This window comes from Cervus elaphus, chromosome 21 (assembly GCF_910594005.1).
Source record: "Cervus elaphus chromosome 21, mCerEla1.1, whole genome shotgun sequence".
Lineage (NCBI taxonomy): Eukaryota > Metazoa > Chordata > Mammalia > Artiodactyla > Cervidae > Cervus > Cervus elaphus.
The window spans coordinates 12,362,528-12,379,948 of record NC_057835.1 but is presented as its reverse complement, the minus strand read 5'-3'; the positions used below and the strand labels follow the sequence as shown (position 1 = coordinate 12,379,948).

The 17,421-nt window shown below is 53.6% G+C and overlaps 1 protein-coding gene across 6 annotated transcripts in view; it reads right to left on the bottom strand.

Moving 5' to 3' along the window:
- Nucleotides 1–17,421, bottom strand: part of ST3GAL1 (ST3 beta-galactoside alpha-2,3-sialyltransferase 1) — an 89,607-nt gene that overhangs the window by 28,291 nt on the left and 43,895 nt on the right. For 4 of the 6 annotated variants that reach the window (XM_043879169.1, XM_043879174.1, XM_043879173.1 and 1 more), the window contains one exon: nucleotides 12,799–12,853. The exons of the other annotated variants lie outside the window; for them this stretch is intronic. The gene's annotated coding sequence lies outside the window, so the exon portion shown is untranslated. The remainder of the gene's footprint in view (nucleotides 1–12,798; nucleotides 12,854–17,421) is intronic. 6 annotated transcript variants of the gene reach the window in all.

The following is a 17,421-nucleotide window of genomic DNA, read 5'->3' as shown; positions in this document are numbered from 1 at the left end:
ACCAGGGAAGGCCCGCCCCCTCCCCGCCCCCTCCCCGCCCCATGGCATAAGCCAATTCCTAAAATTTAACCTCTCAGTATACACACACATCTACTGTATTGGATTTTTTCCTCTGGAGAACCAGCTGTTACCCTTTCCTTCGTGTGATCGAAGAGAGAGCTGGGGGTGAGTCAGCGGGCCCCCTAAGAAAGTGCTAATGGCCAGAGGACCGCAGGATGGGTCAGTAATTGGGCAGAGAGGACAGGGGCCTCCGGGCGAAGGAAGCTGCAGGTGCAGAGGCCTGTCAGGAAAGCAGGTGGGCTGGAAGGAACTGAAAGAGAGGTGGTCAAGTCGAGCAGAAACACAGAGAGGAAGACGCAAGATGGGGCTGGGGGTGGGGACGGGTCAGGCAAGGGCTGGAACCACATACCATACTGGAGCCAGGGGAAGCCTCTGCGGGGTTTGAAGCAGAGGGGAGGTCAGGCTCGGGAACGTGCCGACTTGCCTAAGCCCCTCGGGTTGGGGCGCCCACAGGGCACCTCCCGCATGCAGCACCGCCCCTGCCCGGCCATCCCTGTGTTCCCGGGAGGGCCGAAGGTGTGCAGCCTGGCCTTCTGGGGGCTCGGGCAGTGAGCTGGGCGCCTCGGCTTTCCTTCCCTCCACTCCTGGCACCCTGCTCTGTGCCCAGGGTTGCCTGTGGCCTCAACCGTGAGTTCCCACGCTGGTCGGCTTTGGGCCGTGCGGGCACAGACAGGAGACTGGAAGGAGAATGGCTGCTGAGGCCAGACACTTAGGGCTCTGGTCCCTCCCGACCCCCACGGGGGCAGTCAAGACCTGGTGGCCTCTGGCTCCTGTCAACAGCCCTCTTCATGCAGTGACTGTTTGTGGGTCTCAGGCCTCCTCAGCCCCAGGATTAGAAACACCCCATGGTTTTCATCCCCAGGGACCACACCGCACCCGAGAATCAGCCTGGCCACACCTGCCCCAGATGGCCCACTCTGAATGGGCCGTGTGCATCCTGCAAAGATCACCCCTGGGGGTGTGGTCCGCAGGGAGCCCCGCTTCCCCACCCCTTGTCTCCCCAGAGAAACAGCTGCTCCAAGAACAGTCGCAGCAGCTCGGAGGGCTTTTCAGGAAGAGTTGGCTCAGGCTCCCTCTGGAATCCTCCCAGCCCTGCTCCCAACGCTGCCCGAGACTCACCATCAAGAAGCCTCCCTGTCCTCCTCCGGCCATTGAGACAACCTGGGGCAGGGACAGCACAGGGGCGGCCGTCCCTGTGGGTGCCATGCAGGCTCCAGGCTCACCGCACTCCAGGTCCCACAAGGGGGCACCCTAACAAGCCCTGCCTCCAGGCTCCGGGGTCACACCCACCAGCCGCCTCCCAGCGCTGCCTCCTGCTGGATCACAGGTGAGTCACAGACCAAGGGCCCTTCAGCCCTTGACTGCTCTGGGTGGCGCCTGAGACTTGACTCCACCCACTCCTGAGGCCCTGTCTGTGAACAAGTCACCAGCTGTCTCCCACTCGTCAATTCTCTGACTTCTGCTGGACTTAAATATCCAGGTATCAGACAGAATCCTCATTGTTTTTCCTGTGGACTAAGGCTTTCGAGCTGTGGTGTTGAAGACTCTTGAGAGTCCCTTAGACTGAAGGAGATCAAACCAGTCCATCCTGAAGGAAATCAACCCTGAATACTCATTGGAAGAACTGATGCTGAAGCTGACACTCCAATACTTCTGCCACCTGATGCAAACAGCCAACTCATTGGAAGAGACCCTGATGCTGGGAAAGACTGAACACAGGAGGAGAAGGGGGCCACAGAGGATGAGATGGTTGGATGGCACCATTGACTCAATGGACATGAGTTTGAGCAAGTTCTGGGAGATGGTGAAGGACAGGGAAGCCTGGAGTGCTGCAATCCATGGGGTTGCAAAGAGTCAGACATGACTGAGCGACTGAAGACAAGGCTCATAGAACATCTCTAACCAGATCTGCTGGCCACAGGTAGTGGTACCTTTGTCCTGTCTCCCCATCTATTCTCGAAACCCACCCATCCAGCTGTGTCACTATCTGATGCTTTCTTTGCTGGACACCTTCAAGGCACCTCGAGGATCTCCGGGGTGGACACCCTTCAAGGCCACATGGCTTCTTAGGGACCAGCCCGGGTGTGAAGGAGGCAGTCCTGAGTCCTCTGGGGAAGGTAGCATTATCACCTCCTTGGTTCAAGGCAGAGCTGGGGTCACATGGCCGTGGCGGGCTAGGGCTGATTCCCAAGGTCTCTTCAATGCCGCCCTCCTGGGTGGAACTGCTTCTCACCTGGGCATGAGAGGACACCTGTAACACCTCAGTGAGCACTGCCGTGTCTCTCTTCACCGCTAGATAGTGAGGCCCCCCTGGGCAGCAGCCCATGGCGGGCCAGCATCACTAAGGAGGGAATGCCAAGGGCCCCAGGGATTTGGAAGTGGCGGGTTAGTAACCACCAAAGGGAGAAGGGACACAGCTTGTGTGGAGATGGGCAGGGAGTTGGACCTTGAACACAGCAGGGGCCTGGGGCTGATGGAGGCGATCGGAGAGGTGGTGGAAACCAGGTGTCTCCCAAACAGTGAGTTGGTGGAGGTGGTGGTGATGGGGGGCACAGTTCTGGAAAACACGGTGCCCTTAGGAGTGACTGTGGTAGGTGGGGGCCCGGTGACGGAAGTTTGTAGGAATGCGGACTTTGGGATGAAGGCAGTGGGGAGCCAGAGAAGGTCTGTGAGCAGCAGATGGCATCAACAACCAGCACATGGAGCCTGGACCAGAGGGTGAGCACACCACGCTCCCTGGAGGAGAGCAGCCCTGCCTCCATCTTGGTGCGTTGGGAAGCCGTTTGGGGGCCTTCACTTTCCCCCACTCCTTCCTGCAATGACTTCTCTGTTTGCCCATTTCCCCCACACCCAAGAAGTGCAGCAGGTTGGGGGGACTCTCTCTAGGACTTGTAAATCCTCTCCTCACCCTAGAACCTCTTGCCTGCTCCTGTGCTGGGGAGCTGGAGGAGAAAGCAGAGGTTCCCGGACGCACCAGCTGGACTTCAGAGCTGGCGGTTTGGAGAAGCACCCGTGAGAAACATGATTAACCAGGATTAGGGTCATATGAGAAGGAGCTGGATCAATTTTCATGCTTTGAGCTGCACAAAAGGGAATTTAAATCCACAAATCTCCTTATGTGTGTAGACTGAGGGATGCTCAAATTGGAGTCCAAAGGCATCCACACAATATCCAAAGTGTGTAACGTGGTCAGGAATCTCAGGAGTTGCCCTGTGTAGGCACCTCCAGGCAGACACCAGGTCCCAGAAGAAAGAGGGGTTTCCTGATTTGGGTGGCGGAGAAGTCACGACAAAGCAAAGACGATTCAGAATGTCTTTCTCCACCACACCCTCACCTCGGGTGTCTGCCCTTGGTTCTGAAGAGCTGGGGGTTCCCTGACTTCCTGCCAGGCCCCCTGACTTCAAGGGGAGATCTGAACTCCAATAATTAACAAAGGGCACCCAATCGGCTCCTGGAGGGGTGTTGGGGGGGGCTGATCTCTGGTGACGTCCAGAATGGGGGCTCAGATTGCCGGATAAACCCAGCGGCCAAAGCGGCGAGGAGCCCAGCACCCACCTGTGCCCTGGGGTGGGCAGGGGCCCCAGGGAAGCACGTGTCGGGCACAAACCATCCCTGGAAGTCAGCAGTCGGAGGACTGTCATGGTGTCCAGTGGGGTGACTGGGATAGAACTGGCCCAGCTCCCCTCCCCTGGCCGAGCCCCGTCTGGGAAGAGAGGAGGGGCCGCTCTGTGTATTCAAGCCCGCAGCACTCTGGGCCCAAGTCACCTACGCGGGGCCCCCTCCCTAGCCCCAAACTTGGGGAAGGAGGAACACCTTGCCCTCTTGATGAGGGGCTGTGCAGCTGTCCACCGGGGGGACTGAGAGCAAGGGTGTCTGAGCAGACGCGCAAGGATGGTGTCGGGGGCCCCAGTGAGCTCCTGGCGGCTGAGGTCGGGTAGCTTGCGGGCAGCAGCTGCGGGCAGCAGAGGCCCAGAGAGCCAGGCAGGAGCACAGAGACCAGGGACGACCTGCACACGTGGGGAACGTGGCAGGAGTCCTCAGCGCCGGGAGCAGCAGGGAGGCTTGGAGCCACGGGAGGCGGGGATCCCTGAGTGAGTATTCCCCATTTGCACCCACAGCTGGGGGCTCCCGGAGAAACCAGCGCTGATGTGTGTGTCAGGGAAGTGGGCAGGGGACCTGTCTCTAACATCCACAGCTGGGCGTCAGGCACCGAGCTGGGCGCTCCTCCCAGGCCGTGAGGGGGTGATGCTATCTCCATCAAGGTCAAAGGTGAGGGCTCTTGTTCAAGGGCACCTGGCCAGGGATGAGCCTGAGATTCAACCGAGGGTCAAGGCCATCCTGAGGCTGCCGTGCCCGCGGGAGGCCCTGCCCTGCATCTTAATCCCCCTTGGGGGATGTGAGGGGTGCCCACAGGCAGGTGGTCCTCTCCCGCTGCTGGAGCTTTGGCCCCTCGGCCTTGCATCTCGCCGTCTGTAATGAACGAATGCCATCTATTAATAATAAGTGCTCATTGTCCAAGGCCTTATTTGACCAAAGGGGCTCAGGCAGTTTAAGCACACGATCATGGTCAGCCATCCGGCAAGCAGGGGATGGAGACACAGAACTCAGGCCAGTTTCTGTTTCCTGTGAGGGAAGTAGAAAGAGGACGGAGGACTGAAGTTCCCAGGACGGAGGACTAAAGTTCCAAGGATGGAGGACTGAAGTCCCGAAGCATGATTAGCTATGTGACCAGCCACCCTGACTACACTGATCCTGTGTGTGCAAAATCGGAACCGTAAAAACCCACACCTTGGGAATGAGACGGAGAAGAGCTGTGAGCTCCACAGAGGCCAGTAGCCTATCCGACTCCTCCTCTGTATCGAGTGTTAAGAGCAGACATAACTTGTGCCCTGACTGTGCTGAGTGTACCTCTAAGGACTGGTCTAAGAGCTTTCTTCCTGTGAACTCACTAAGCCTATTAATACGCCCATTTTACAGATGAGGAAAATGGAGGCTGAGAGAGGTTAAGCCATTTGGCCCAGGGCTGTACATGTGGTAAGAGGGACACGAAAAGGTGATCTAGGATAGAGATCCTGAGCTCTGCACCTAAGTGTCTGCCCCACAGCCTGAGCTGCTCTCACGGCTGGGGTCCTAGCTGGAGCCCAACACCCCCGCTGTGGGTGCATCCACACCGCCTGGAAGGTCACACCCCCACTCAGCCCTATTCCCACTCCCACCCCTCCCTACAAAGTGTTCACAGCTACTACCCATCCTCTATGCAATGGGGGAGGCAAGTCAAGCAGGAAGGCAGGAAAGAGTGAGCTACACTGACCCGCCCCAGACGGCAAATGCTCCCCTTGTGGCCACAGGTGCTTGGGGACAAAGCCGTTCTGCCCCAGCTCCCTGGCCGAGAGCGGGAGACTGCAGGGTCTGTCCCCTGTCGCCCATCAAAGAGCCTCCCACTTGGGGAGCGTGGCACTTTCAAACCCTCTCGTTCTGCCTAATCTGCTTTAAAGCACAGACTTCCTTTCATCTTTTCCTGAAATGCTGTGGTGAGAGGTGGGCTTTAAAGAGACTGACTGCTGCCCTGGGGTCTCAGAGGCTGGCCGGGCTGGCGGGTTCAGGCATGTCTCGGGGTCTGGCGGAGCGTACCTGACACCAGGCAGGGTGTCCACCCGAGAGTCCCAGCGCTTCTATTCTGCCAGCTGGGTGACCTCACCCAGCCACGGGGCAATGCACATGCTTGTGTTTGAGTATCCTGAGCTGACACAGGGGCCACTGGAGTTTGTGGGAGGGACACTGGGGTAACTACAGCCCTCCCCAGATATACAGTACAGGGTAAGAGTGATGGATAACGAAATCAAGCCCATGTTTTATGGCAAGACAAGAAAAATTTAAACACAAAGGTTATCTTTGTCCATGTGGGCCTGCTCCTTCCATTTTAGGGTGCGTTGTGCATCCCTATTAACCAGACCACCATTCCCTTCTCCAGGGAATCTTCCTAGCTCAGGGATCGAATCCAGGTCTCCCGCACTGCAGGCAGATTTTTCACCGTCTGAGCCACCAGGGAAGCCCGACTAACAGTTTCATTTTAGTGTGTGTGTTGTGCATCTGTATTGACCAGACCTGCTTAGAAGACGGGTGTTCCTGATGGCTCAGATGGTAAGGAATCTGCCTGCGATGTGGGAGACCTGAGTTCAATCCCTGGGTTGGGAAGATCCTCTGGCGAAGGAAATGGCAACCCACTCCAGGATTCTTGCCTGGAGAATCCTATGGACGGAGGAGTCTGGTGGGCTACAGTCCATGGGTTCGAAGAGTCGGACATGACTGAGTGATAACACTTTCACTTTCTTTCACTTCCTTAGAAGATTCCTCCTTCATCTCATCAAGGGCCACCATATTCCTCAGGAGATAAACTTTCTTCTTAATTTTGTGAAGGTTCACGAAGACCCATATAACCCATTGCTTGCTTTGGATGTGTAGATCTGGATTGTGTAAACTGTCCATAACATGTCATCTGACGTAGAACTTTTTGTCTCCAAAATGTGCATAACTGTGCTCTGATTTCTAACATGAGGAATAGTCCTCCAAGCTTTCTGAAAGAATGTCTCCTGGGTTATAATCTTCGTGCGGTGCTAAGTCGCTTCAGTTGTGTTGAAGAAGAGTCAGTTCTTTGCATCAGATGGCCAAAGTATCAGAGCTTCAGCTTTAGCATCAGTCCTTCCAATGAATATTCAGGACTGATTTCCTTTAGGATGGACTGGTTGGATCTCCTTGCAGTTCAAGGGATTCTCAAGAGTCTTCTCCAACACCACAGTTCAAAAGCATCAATTCTTCAGCTCTCAGCTTTCTTTATGGTCCAACTCTCACATCCATACATGACTACTGGAAAAACCATAGTTTTGACTAGATGGACTTTTGTCAGCAAAGTAATACCTCTGCTTTTTAATATGCTGTCTAGATTGGTCTTAGCTTTTCTTCCAAGGAGCAAGTGTCTTTTAATTTCATGGCTGCAATCACCAACTGCAGTGATTTTGGAGCCCCAAAATAAAGTCTGTCACTATATCTACTGTTTCCCATCTATTTGCCATGAAGTGATGGGACCGGATGCCATGATCTTAGTTTTTTGAATGTTGAGTTTTAAGCCAACATGTGATCCTCAGGTTGGCTCAAATAAAATTTTCCATTTCTTTATTAGATGGACTGTTGATGATGCTTTTTTTTTTTTTTTTTGTCCACTGGGGCAAGATCTGAAGAGGGGCTGCCTCAGCTGTTTTCTCTCTTGCTCTATTCTTTTGCTCTCTGGGAACCTGACCCTTTTCACCTTCATGTCCTCCCCTCTCCCAGTGAATGACCAGCATCTTTATCAGGGAAGATCCTGGCAGGTGAATTCCACACAGGTGCCTGCATGTGTGCTGTGAACTAGAGCTGCAACTCAAACAGTTTCAACCTCAGTTAAGAAAGGAATAATCCAAAACCTAGAAGGCTGAATTATCAGGGTGAGTTTGCTTCCTCACATTAATGCAAATAATAAGTACATGGTCTTCTGATTCATCACATACGCCTAGGTGCTTATTTCCTTCCTATTTTACAGGTAGATAAGCAGGCGTAGAGAATAAGTGCCTACTGATAATCTATGACCTAGGAAATGGTACCAAGAACTTTCACTCCTTTTTGTTTCCTGAACTGAACCTCTGAAAGTATTGACTACGTTATATTGTTATTGTTCAGTCGCTAAGTTGTGTCCCACTTTCTGTGACCCCATGGACTGCAACACGCCAGGCTCCTCTGTCCTTCATCATCTCCCAGTTTGCTCAAATTCATGTCCATTGAGTTGGTGATGCCATCCAATCATCTCATCCTCTGTCGTCCTCTTCTCCTGCCCTCAATCTTTTCCAGCATCAGGGTCTTTTCCAAGGAGTCAGTTCTTTGCATCAGGAGGCCAAAGTATTTGAGTTTCAGCTTTAGCATCAGTCCTTCCAATGAGTATTCAGGACTGATTTCCTGTAGGATTGACTGGTCAGATCTCCTTGCAGTCCAAGGGACTCTCCAGAGTCTTCTCCAACACCACAATTTGAAAGCATCAGTTCTTCAGTGCTCAACCTTCTTTAAGATCCAACTCTCACATCCATACATGACTACTGGAAAAACCATAGCTTTGACTGTACAGAAGAACTCACCCTGAGCTGAGGCTCCAGGCATGAAAGGAGTAGGGTCTCTCCCACTTCACAAGTCTCTCATCTCTGACATAGGACTCTTCTGTTTTGCCAGCATCCCCGAAACACTAACAAGTTAATTTATTAGCTCATAAGTGAAATAAATCAAACCCCAGACCTTACACCCATTAGCTTGTAAGTGGAATAAATCAAACCCCAGAGTTTACTTTCCATATCTTAAAGTATTTTGTTATCAGCCAAAATTCCTTGTTGATGGAGTGGCTGTTTCCTGTCCCCTCCCGGCTGGTGAATTTCATGTCTCCAGCACCACTTTCCCAGGAACTTCCCTGGTTCCCTCGCCTCTCCTTTTCCCCAGAATTCACATGAGGCTGGGATGTACTGGATGGAATGAAATGGACCAGAAGAAAATTTGCACTGATTAAAGGAGAGACAGACATTAGCTTTAGTTAGCAAACAAAGAATGTGTTGAGCCAAAGAATTTGGAGTTAACATTGGGGAAAACGGAAAATATAGAAAAGTGAAAGTTTCTGAATGTTCACATTTTTGTGACCTTAAGAGTGAACTCAGTCACAGACTCTCTAGAGTTCGACCAGATGTAGGAAACTGTCAGACTGAGCCGTAACTGCTCTGAATACACAGACTGTGTCTCTGGTGCCTTTGGCCCTGGCCCCTCGTGGGGGCCTGTTATGGGTAGATGGACAGGTGGATAGCCCAATGATGTGGATGGGCTTGCTGGTCAACCACCAGGCTGCCTGCTCCCTGGGGAGGAAGCAGGGCGGGCTGAGCCACACGGTACAGGAGCTTTTTGACCCTTTCTTATGAGAAACGTTCAAGTAACCAGGCGGAACTGCTCTCTGATTATTCTTTTTCCAGCTGAATGAAATTCAGTTCATGGAAGACTTAATAAGTCCTTTTGGGCCCTGAAGAAACAGACATATTCCTCTGCTCTGGTAAATGAGTTTCTGGCTCTGCAGCCGCAGGTCTCAGATCAGGGGGAGGTGAGGACTATCTGAAGCTCTAAGCTGAATGCCTGAGGCAGGACGGCCAAGGTCGTGCCCTCTTCACTGGGCACCTCTCTGCTGAGAGCGCCAGGTCTACAGAATCAAAGGGGCGCTGCTAGAAGGCTCTGTCCTTGGGCTGGGCTGCTGCCAGCCTTGGAGGCAAAGGCTTGTGGCATTTTGAGATCGCAGAAGATCACAGGGAGAACCAGGCCTTTCCACTTTTTCTTCCCCGCAGGTGCAGACACGAAGGCTCTAGGAGAGGATGTGACCTGTCCAAGGTGGCCAACGTGCTGGCAGCAGGAAGATTAGAAGCTGGCATCCCTCATCCCCAGAGCATGTCCCTTCTGGCACAGCCGGGCTGTGAGCTGCTCCGGAAGGAGCTGGACAAGCACCAGTACCAAGGATGCACAGGAAACAAACGGAGCCCCGAGGGGACGGGGTCTGCTCAAGATCACAGCCCGCTAATGGCCAGGCCCACGCCCCCACCCCCACCCCAGGCCCTGCTCAGGGCACTGGGACCTCCTCTCCTGCGCCCAGCTTGAGGTCAGCGGTGCAGCCCCAGCCTACTTTCTTGCTCTGTTCCTGTGGTTTTAGAATCCAGGTTCCTGCCCTGCTTGGAAAGATGAGCTTAAACTAGTGCATCACAGCATGCTGAAAACTCAGTCTTGGTTTAAACATGCATTATGAGAATAAACACAAAGCAAGAATGTGAAACTATTCCAAGTGTCACCCAAGGGCACTGCGCTGTGCTTAGTAGCTCAGTGGTGTCAGACTCATGGACTGCAGCCCACCAGGCTCTTCTGGCCATGGGGATTCTCCAGGCAAGAATACTGGAGTGGCTTGCCCTGCCCTCCTCCAGGGGATCCTCCCGACCCAGGGACTGAACCCATGTCTCCTGCATGGCAGGCGGATTCTTTACTGACTTAGCCACTAGCGAAGCCACCCAAGAGTGAACTGTGCAAAGATGATGAAGGAGTGAGACCAGCAATTTCTTGTTAGAGTTGCACCTTCCCTCAGCCCCATTCAGTTCTGTCTGATTTTTCCTACCATGCAACGGCTAGTCCCTGCCACAGCCCTAGACATGTGGAGGTGACGGATGGAGGGAATAACGCAGATGATCAGGAGCTGTTGCTGGGAAGGTGGGGAGGCAAATACACAGACCATCAGATGCCAAGGGTGCGAGGTATAGTAAGCACATGCCCTGCCCCAGGGCCTTTGCACATGCTCTTCCCTCACCTAGACTGTCTTAGGGTGGAGCCCACGGGGCTCACTCCCTCACTGCATGCATGCTTCTGCCCAGCTGCTCTCCTTGAAGAGGTTTTCTCTGACCACCTTAAGACAGGATCACTCTAGGGGTCACTCTTGTCACTAGCCCTTTTGTTTAGCTGCATTTTCCCTCATAGCTTTAATCACAAAAGGACACTCCATTGTACGCCGAGTTTCTTCTTTCTTTGTCTATCTGTCTCCCCACCAACCAGGGGGGCAGGAACTTCAGCATCCCTCACTGCTGCGTCAACCCCACTGAGAACCACTCTGGGGCCTCAACGGATCCACGTGGTCCGACAGCAGGGCGAGAAGTGGTCCAGTCTCAGGGAGCAGAGGTTCATTCTGCTGTGTGCACAGTGTGGGTGAGGGGTCTTGGTCACTTCCCAGCCTTGGTGTCCTCATACGGCAAATGGAACGATTCCAAAGACAACTCAGTTGGCCTGACACGTGAACGGCCGGCCACAGCACCCAAGGGGTGGGAGCAGGTGCCCTCTGTGAGGACCTTGTGTCTGGAGGTTTCCGGTCCTCGCTCAGCTCTGCTGGTCCCTGCCCAGGCAGATCGGCCATCCTCAGGGAGGGGAAGTCAGCCCAGCCTACACACTTCCTTTGGTTTTTGCAAAAGCAGCAAACCCCCAAATACTACAAAACCGCACTGTGTATCTGTACGGTGCCCAGAGGTGTGGCCTGCAGGTGTGAGAGCTGCCTGCCGAGTTCCTCTGTGGCTGGAACATGACGCAGGTACACTGCCTGTGCAGAGGCACCTGGCCCGCTGCGGGGCCCACGGGTCTGGTCTGAGCCTCTGACTGACCTCCCTGGAGCGGGATGGCCCCTGTCAGTCACGGGAGGCTCATCCCTGAACCCCCGTGTGCATCTGGCTCTGGGCCTGTCCTGATCAGGGGACAGCATTGTTCTGATCACACGCCACCTCTCCCTCAGTCCTCTGCCCCGTGGCTCTTCCTATCAACCCAGGAATCTGCAAAAGCATCGTCAAAGGCTCACCGAGGCCGCAGCTGAAAAACCACCGCCGGGGGTCAGTCTTAGCTGTACTTGGTCCATAACCCACTGTACAGACGGGCAAACTGAGGCCCCCATGAAGACGAGGGACTTAGCAAAGTCCACACCAGGTGATGTGGCAGAACCAGGCTTAGAACCAGCTTTCCAGACTTCTGGACAAGGACATCGACTGTGGTTTTCATGTTTTCTTTAAACTGAATCTCACCCAGGCAGAAATGAGCTACTGAAACTCAGTTTTTCCGGGCCACATGGCTGGTGGGGGGACCCCCGGCCCAGCTGCTGGGCCTCTAAAGGGGTTCAAAAACCAAAACCGTTAATAGACCACACCCAAAGTCCACACTGGTGGCCTATGAACGTCACACCCACTTCCACCCCCACTCCAGGGTTTTTCTTTGAGGAGTTTGGAGACCAAATCAGGTAGTTTGCGTGTGGTCATGTTACTAAATGGGGCTTGCTCATATTCAAAGGGTTTTCAATAGGAAATCTTCTGAAAAGGAAGAGACTGGCTTCAAGGATGAGAAAGAGGAGGGGGAAGAGAAGAGACGTGAGAAGCAGGAGGACCAAGGCAAAGTGGACGTAGTCAGAGCCAAGGCGAGGCTGCAGGAGGAAGGCTGGGGGAGAGCACCAGTACACAGCGGGAGCCCGTTTAGATACGGGGGGAGGAGCAGGCGGCTCCGGCTGCACTCACAGCCCTGCCCTCCGTCCCACCCTGGGGGACATTCCTACTTTTGGAATCACAACAAAAAGACCCACTCATCTTCAAAACAGTCTATGGATACAGTCTGCACGTAGGGTTATCTGGTCTTTACAATAAGGGGGTAATAACGCATTTCTTATTTGTATCTGTTGGAGATGTTGATGAACTTGTGTGTCTTAGACACTCAGTCCTGTCTGACCCTTTGTGACCCCATGGAAACTGCAGCTCCCTAAGCTCCTCTGTCCATGCGGTTCTCCAGGCAAGAACACTGAAGATACTGATGTATTTGAATGTGTCAAAAAGTGGAAGTAGTTAACCAGGACAGTTCAGTGATTAGATACACACCCCATTACCTGACCACTGTACAACCAAGTGGGATTAGAAAGGCTTGCCTTCTAAACGCCATGTAGGTATGGAGAGCCTATTGTGTTCTGGATGCTGTAGGAAGCACAGGAAGAAATAAAATAGTCACCAAGCCACAGGTCTCCCACACTCAGGTGGAAGAGGATGATCCAACAGCTTAAGGCACAGAAAACAAGGCAATTAAGAGCACAGATTCTGGTGTCAAAGAGAGCTGGGTTCAAAGTCCAACTCTGCCACTTACCGGCTGTGTGATCTCGGGGGAGTCCCTTAACCTCTCTGAGCCTCTGTTTCTTCATCTGAAAAATGGCCAAAAGAGAAAAAAAAAACCCACACTCAGTCTTACAGAGAGGGTGTGAAGATCTAAAGAGAGCGCCTGCCTCATGCTCAGCTCAGACAGAGTGAATGCTGAGCGCTGGTGAGCAGCGACAGAGCCGCGGAGGGCAGAGGGACAGCAGTCACCTTCAGAGTCCCGGGGTGGGGGGAGTCGGGGGACCTGAGGGTGCAGGCTTCCTGTTCCACACCCAGCATGAAAGCTCCGGCTGCCTGATCGCTAAGCCGGCTTCCTGCTCTGGAGCGCAGACAGGAGGGTGTGCTCGGACCCACGACCGCTGTGCGCCCTGCACTGAGTTTAAGACGCTTCACACGTGGGTTAACCTACAGCTTCCCATGGGACACAGGAGGAGACTGAGGATTGTCAGGCAAAGCCTGGTGGGGTCGGAGCGGGGCTGGAAGCCTGTGGGGTCGAAGCCCTTCTCTAACCAAAGGACAGACACGGGCAGGTGGCACTTGTGGGTGAACTGGTGGCAAATCCCAGATCACACGTGGAGGCGGGGCACGGGGTCTGATCCCTGAACATTCTAACCGGCAGCAGACCGCTGGGTGTTTTGGGAAGGGGGAGAGAACTTGAATCTGAGGAATCAGGAGGCGTCATCGCTATTTAGCTGTTTTTCCTAAATGTGAAGGAGCAGGGAGGGCCCTCCCTAAACAACAATGATGACATCCTACAGCGTTATTATTACACATAAACCTGCAGGCTTGCAGCAGCTCCAGCCTCATGCTCCACCAGCTCCCGTCACCTGTGAGGTGTGCAAAGCGCTGTCCCTCCTGGGGGTGGGGGCGAAAACAACCTTACGAATACTCAAAACCCCCAGGGCCGCTTTCTCTCCCCCTGACCTGAGCTCACTGACCTCTGCCCATCAATAATGAACGACCTGTGCACGTTAGTGTCCACACCACAGTCGCCCCGGCTGGCAGGAGGGAGTCACTGCCTAGGGTGGGGCCAGGCTACCTCCAACTCTCCATGGAAACCATATGAAAGGAGGACTTCTTTTCATTGAAGCCTTAGTGGTAAAGACTCCTCCTGCCAACGCAGGAGACATAAGAGATGCGGTCTCGATCCCTGGGTTGGGAAGAGCCCTGGGAGAAAGAAATGGCAACCCACTCCAGTATTCTTGCCTGGAGAATCCCATGGACAGAGGAGCCTGGCGGGTTACAGTCCATGGGGCTGCAAAGACTTAGACACGATTTAAGCGACTTAGCACACGCGCATAGTTGATTCACAATGCTGCTATCTGCACTGTAAGCCCCACCTCTCAGGCTTGGTGGGAGAGGTAGATTTTGAGATCATACCCTTAAAGCGTCCAGAACCGTTCCTGGCACATAGTAGGGACCTTAAGAAAGGAGAAACCATTACTTCTTTCCTCCCTGGGGCTGTCCTGGAGGACAGGCAGGAAACCTGAGTGCCTGTAGGGGCAAGGGTTGGTAACTAGAAGCCCTTCCTCAGGTAGCAAATGACTCCCAGTGATCCTTGGAGTCACTTCACCCAGAGGTGCAGGTCTCGGGTTTGAATTTCCTCAGCGAGGGTCAGGCAGGGGGACGGGGCTGGGTCCCCGGAGAGTGGCTCCTCTTGGCGCCCAGCCCAGAGAGCCTTTCCTGGGTGGCTGCTGTCTCTATTGGCTGCTGGCAGCTGCCTCTTCCTCCAAAGGACTGTCCTGGCCAGACAGGAGCTGCCCAGCCAACGAGGAGACCACCCCTGGCCCCCAGTCTATGACAGAGGGAATCAGAGCTGCTCGAAGGTGACCCCTCTTTGCCTCCACGTGGAACTAGCCCTTGGTGGATGCCCTGTATGCTCTGGGGTCCCCTGGGGCCAGGCTGAAGCTTGATTCCATCCTGAGACACCTCCCTGGCCAGCCTCTGTCTTCCCTTCCTGCCTCCTCAGTAACCCACATGCACCAAGTCCCTGCCTCAGGCTCTGCTGGGAGAGATCTGGCCCCCCTGGGTGAGGCTGGTCTGACGTCAGGAAGAGAAAGCCTCAACGTGAAGTGCTCTGAAGTTCCAAGAACTTGTTTTCCAGAGCAGGGAGGCTCCGGGGTCCGCCGTCTGGTCCAAACTCCTGGCTTCATAGAGAGCAGCAGAATGGTGATGGTGACCCCACGGTGAGCGAGGAAACAGCCTTCTCCTCTCGCAGCTCGGTCATCACACAGAGCGGAGCACGGGGACACTTGGGCAGCCAAGTCAAGGGGATGGCGGGACAGCGGGGGACAGGGAAGCTGGCCCTGGGGTGAAATCCAAGCTGAGCTCCTGAGTGAGCCGGCCGTGCAAAGGCAGGGGTGAGGAGAGCAGAGAGCAGGTGGAGGGGAGAGTCCGTGCAAGGTTGTAAGGCAGGAAAGAGCCGGGCAAACTCCCCCCCAAGCCCAGCACTTTGAGCCAAGGGATGATTTTACAGGACAAGGAAGTAGGGCCTGATCATGCGGTTCCCCTCCCCCAGGGCAGGGGGAGCAGAGGCTTGTCACCCAGCAAATTAGCAAAGACAAGCGACTCTTCATGACCCTGACCTTGTCACCTCCTCTGGTTGAGCTCTGTCCTTGAGAAACCAGTGCATGCCTATCCCACTGGGGTTTGCCAGGCCAAGTCCATCTTTCACACCGAATATTTCAAAGCCAGTGATCATATTTCAAAGCCAGTGATCAAGGCTCGTGAGTAAACCCATTAGTGGCCCTCGGAACATCAGCTCCACTTTCCAAAGAGTTTCTTGGGCTTTCACGTGAAGGCGCCCAGCCGACATGAGGCTGATAAGCATTTCCACAAGGGCCGTAAATCTGCCCCCCTTCATGTCACCCCACATCAAATGGACAGGGCGCAGGAAGAGTGGGGAGGACCTGCTGGGGAGAGCAGTCGGGGCAGAGTACAGGCTTTTGGGCGGGGTGCTCGTGGCCATCCAAAGGAAGCTACAGGTCCTGTTGCTCACTAGCCGGGCAACCTGAAGCCAGTGCTGAGAGCGTTGGAGCCTCAGTCTCCTCCTCTGGAAAATGGGAACGGCAGGAACCACGAGAGAGTGGACTGAAGGCTGCGGGCAAGATGGGGACAGGTAACTGGGCTTCATCACTGACAGTATCACGTGCCTGGCCTCGGCGGTCCTCCTCTGCCCGGGGCGCCGACCCCAGCTGGGAGCAGCACGGGGACATGGGGCAAAATCCATCATGGGTTACAAACAAAGCCTGGAGTAGAAATCTGAGGACGCCCCCCCCTCCTATTCTTCCTTCCTGAGTCCTCACACTGTACTTCACACAAATAAACACTGACCTTTTCAAACAGGATTTCGAGTGATAAACCAAAGCATTTGTTGCCACAAGCAGACAGAGGGCAAAGAAAGGAAATCCTTGTCACTTTCCTCTTTAAATCTGCAGCCTTAATATCCAGCACCAAATTAAATCTTTCTGACATACTTGCACATTTGGGCAGTAAATACTCATCTCAGGGGTTTTAAAAGGTCGACAAACACAGTTTGAAAATTCTCATCAAGCCAAAGCTTGCTAAAGGACAGAAAAGCAAGGTTATCTAGGCTTGGAACTTTCATTAATGGTGTATGGGGAGGTAGATATGCAGGAAGTCTGCAGTCCTTATGAAAGTGGCAAAGATTAACATGATGGAATTGTTCTGGAGCATCTAATAACACAGGAGAGTGACTGTCTTCAATGAGCACCTACTGTGTGCTCAGCATTGTTTACAATAGAACATTTTTTTTTTTTTTTTACAATAGAACATTTTAGTGAATGTTTTACTGTGTAAAACACTTCATGTGGATAAAGCTATTCAATTTTCCAAACGGCCTAGTATCAGGTACCTTATCATCACCCCATATTTAGGCAAGCACAGACAGGGGAAGTCACTTGTCCAAGGTCACACAGCGAGTCTGGTATTGGCAGAGTCAATACCAGAAGCCAGACTGACAGGTTCTGGAGCCGACGCCAACAGTGACAAACGGTCCTAACGTTTCTCCCCTCCTCTTTCTACAGACCTTGATGGTGATATAGCATCCTTTCCATTCTTAGGAAAGCCCACTGACTTGCAGAAGGTGAAGGGTTTTTCCCAGGTCACAGGCCAGCTATGAGTCAACTCAGGGACAGTCCAGTGCCCAAGCCTCATTTCTGCCATGCGTCCCAAGGCTAACCAAGCCGGGAGTGGGTCGGAAGTGAGCTAGGAGGAGAGAACAAAACCATTCAGCCTGTTCAAATTCAGAGAACCAAACGGATCTGCCTTTTGCCAAACCAGTCTGGGTTTTCACGTGAATAATTAAAATTCTTTAACAGGAAATTTGTATCTTAGGCACAGCTCTGGGTATAAGGAGATCTTTGAAACTAACACTTTCACGTTTCACTAATTAGAATGATTCAAACAGCAAAGAGACGTCATTTCAAACCTATCAGAATCTCGAAGATGATGACATCTGACCTAACCCTGACCTCTAGTTCCTCCCACCCCACAAGGCACACACCCAGGAAAACCTCCAACTGTGATTTGGGGCTTGCAGACTCACCAGAGTGGACCAGAGTCTACGCACTGCCTCAGCAGCTCCCAGGAGCGT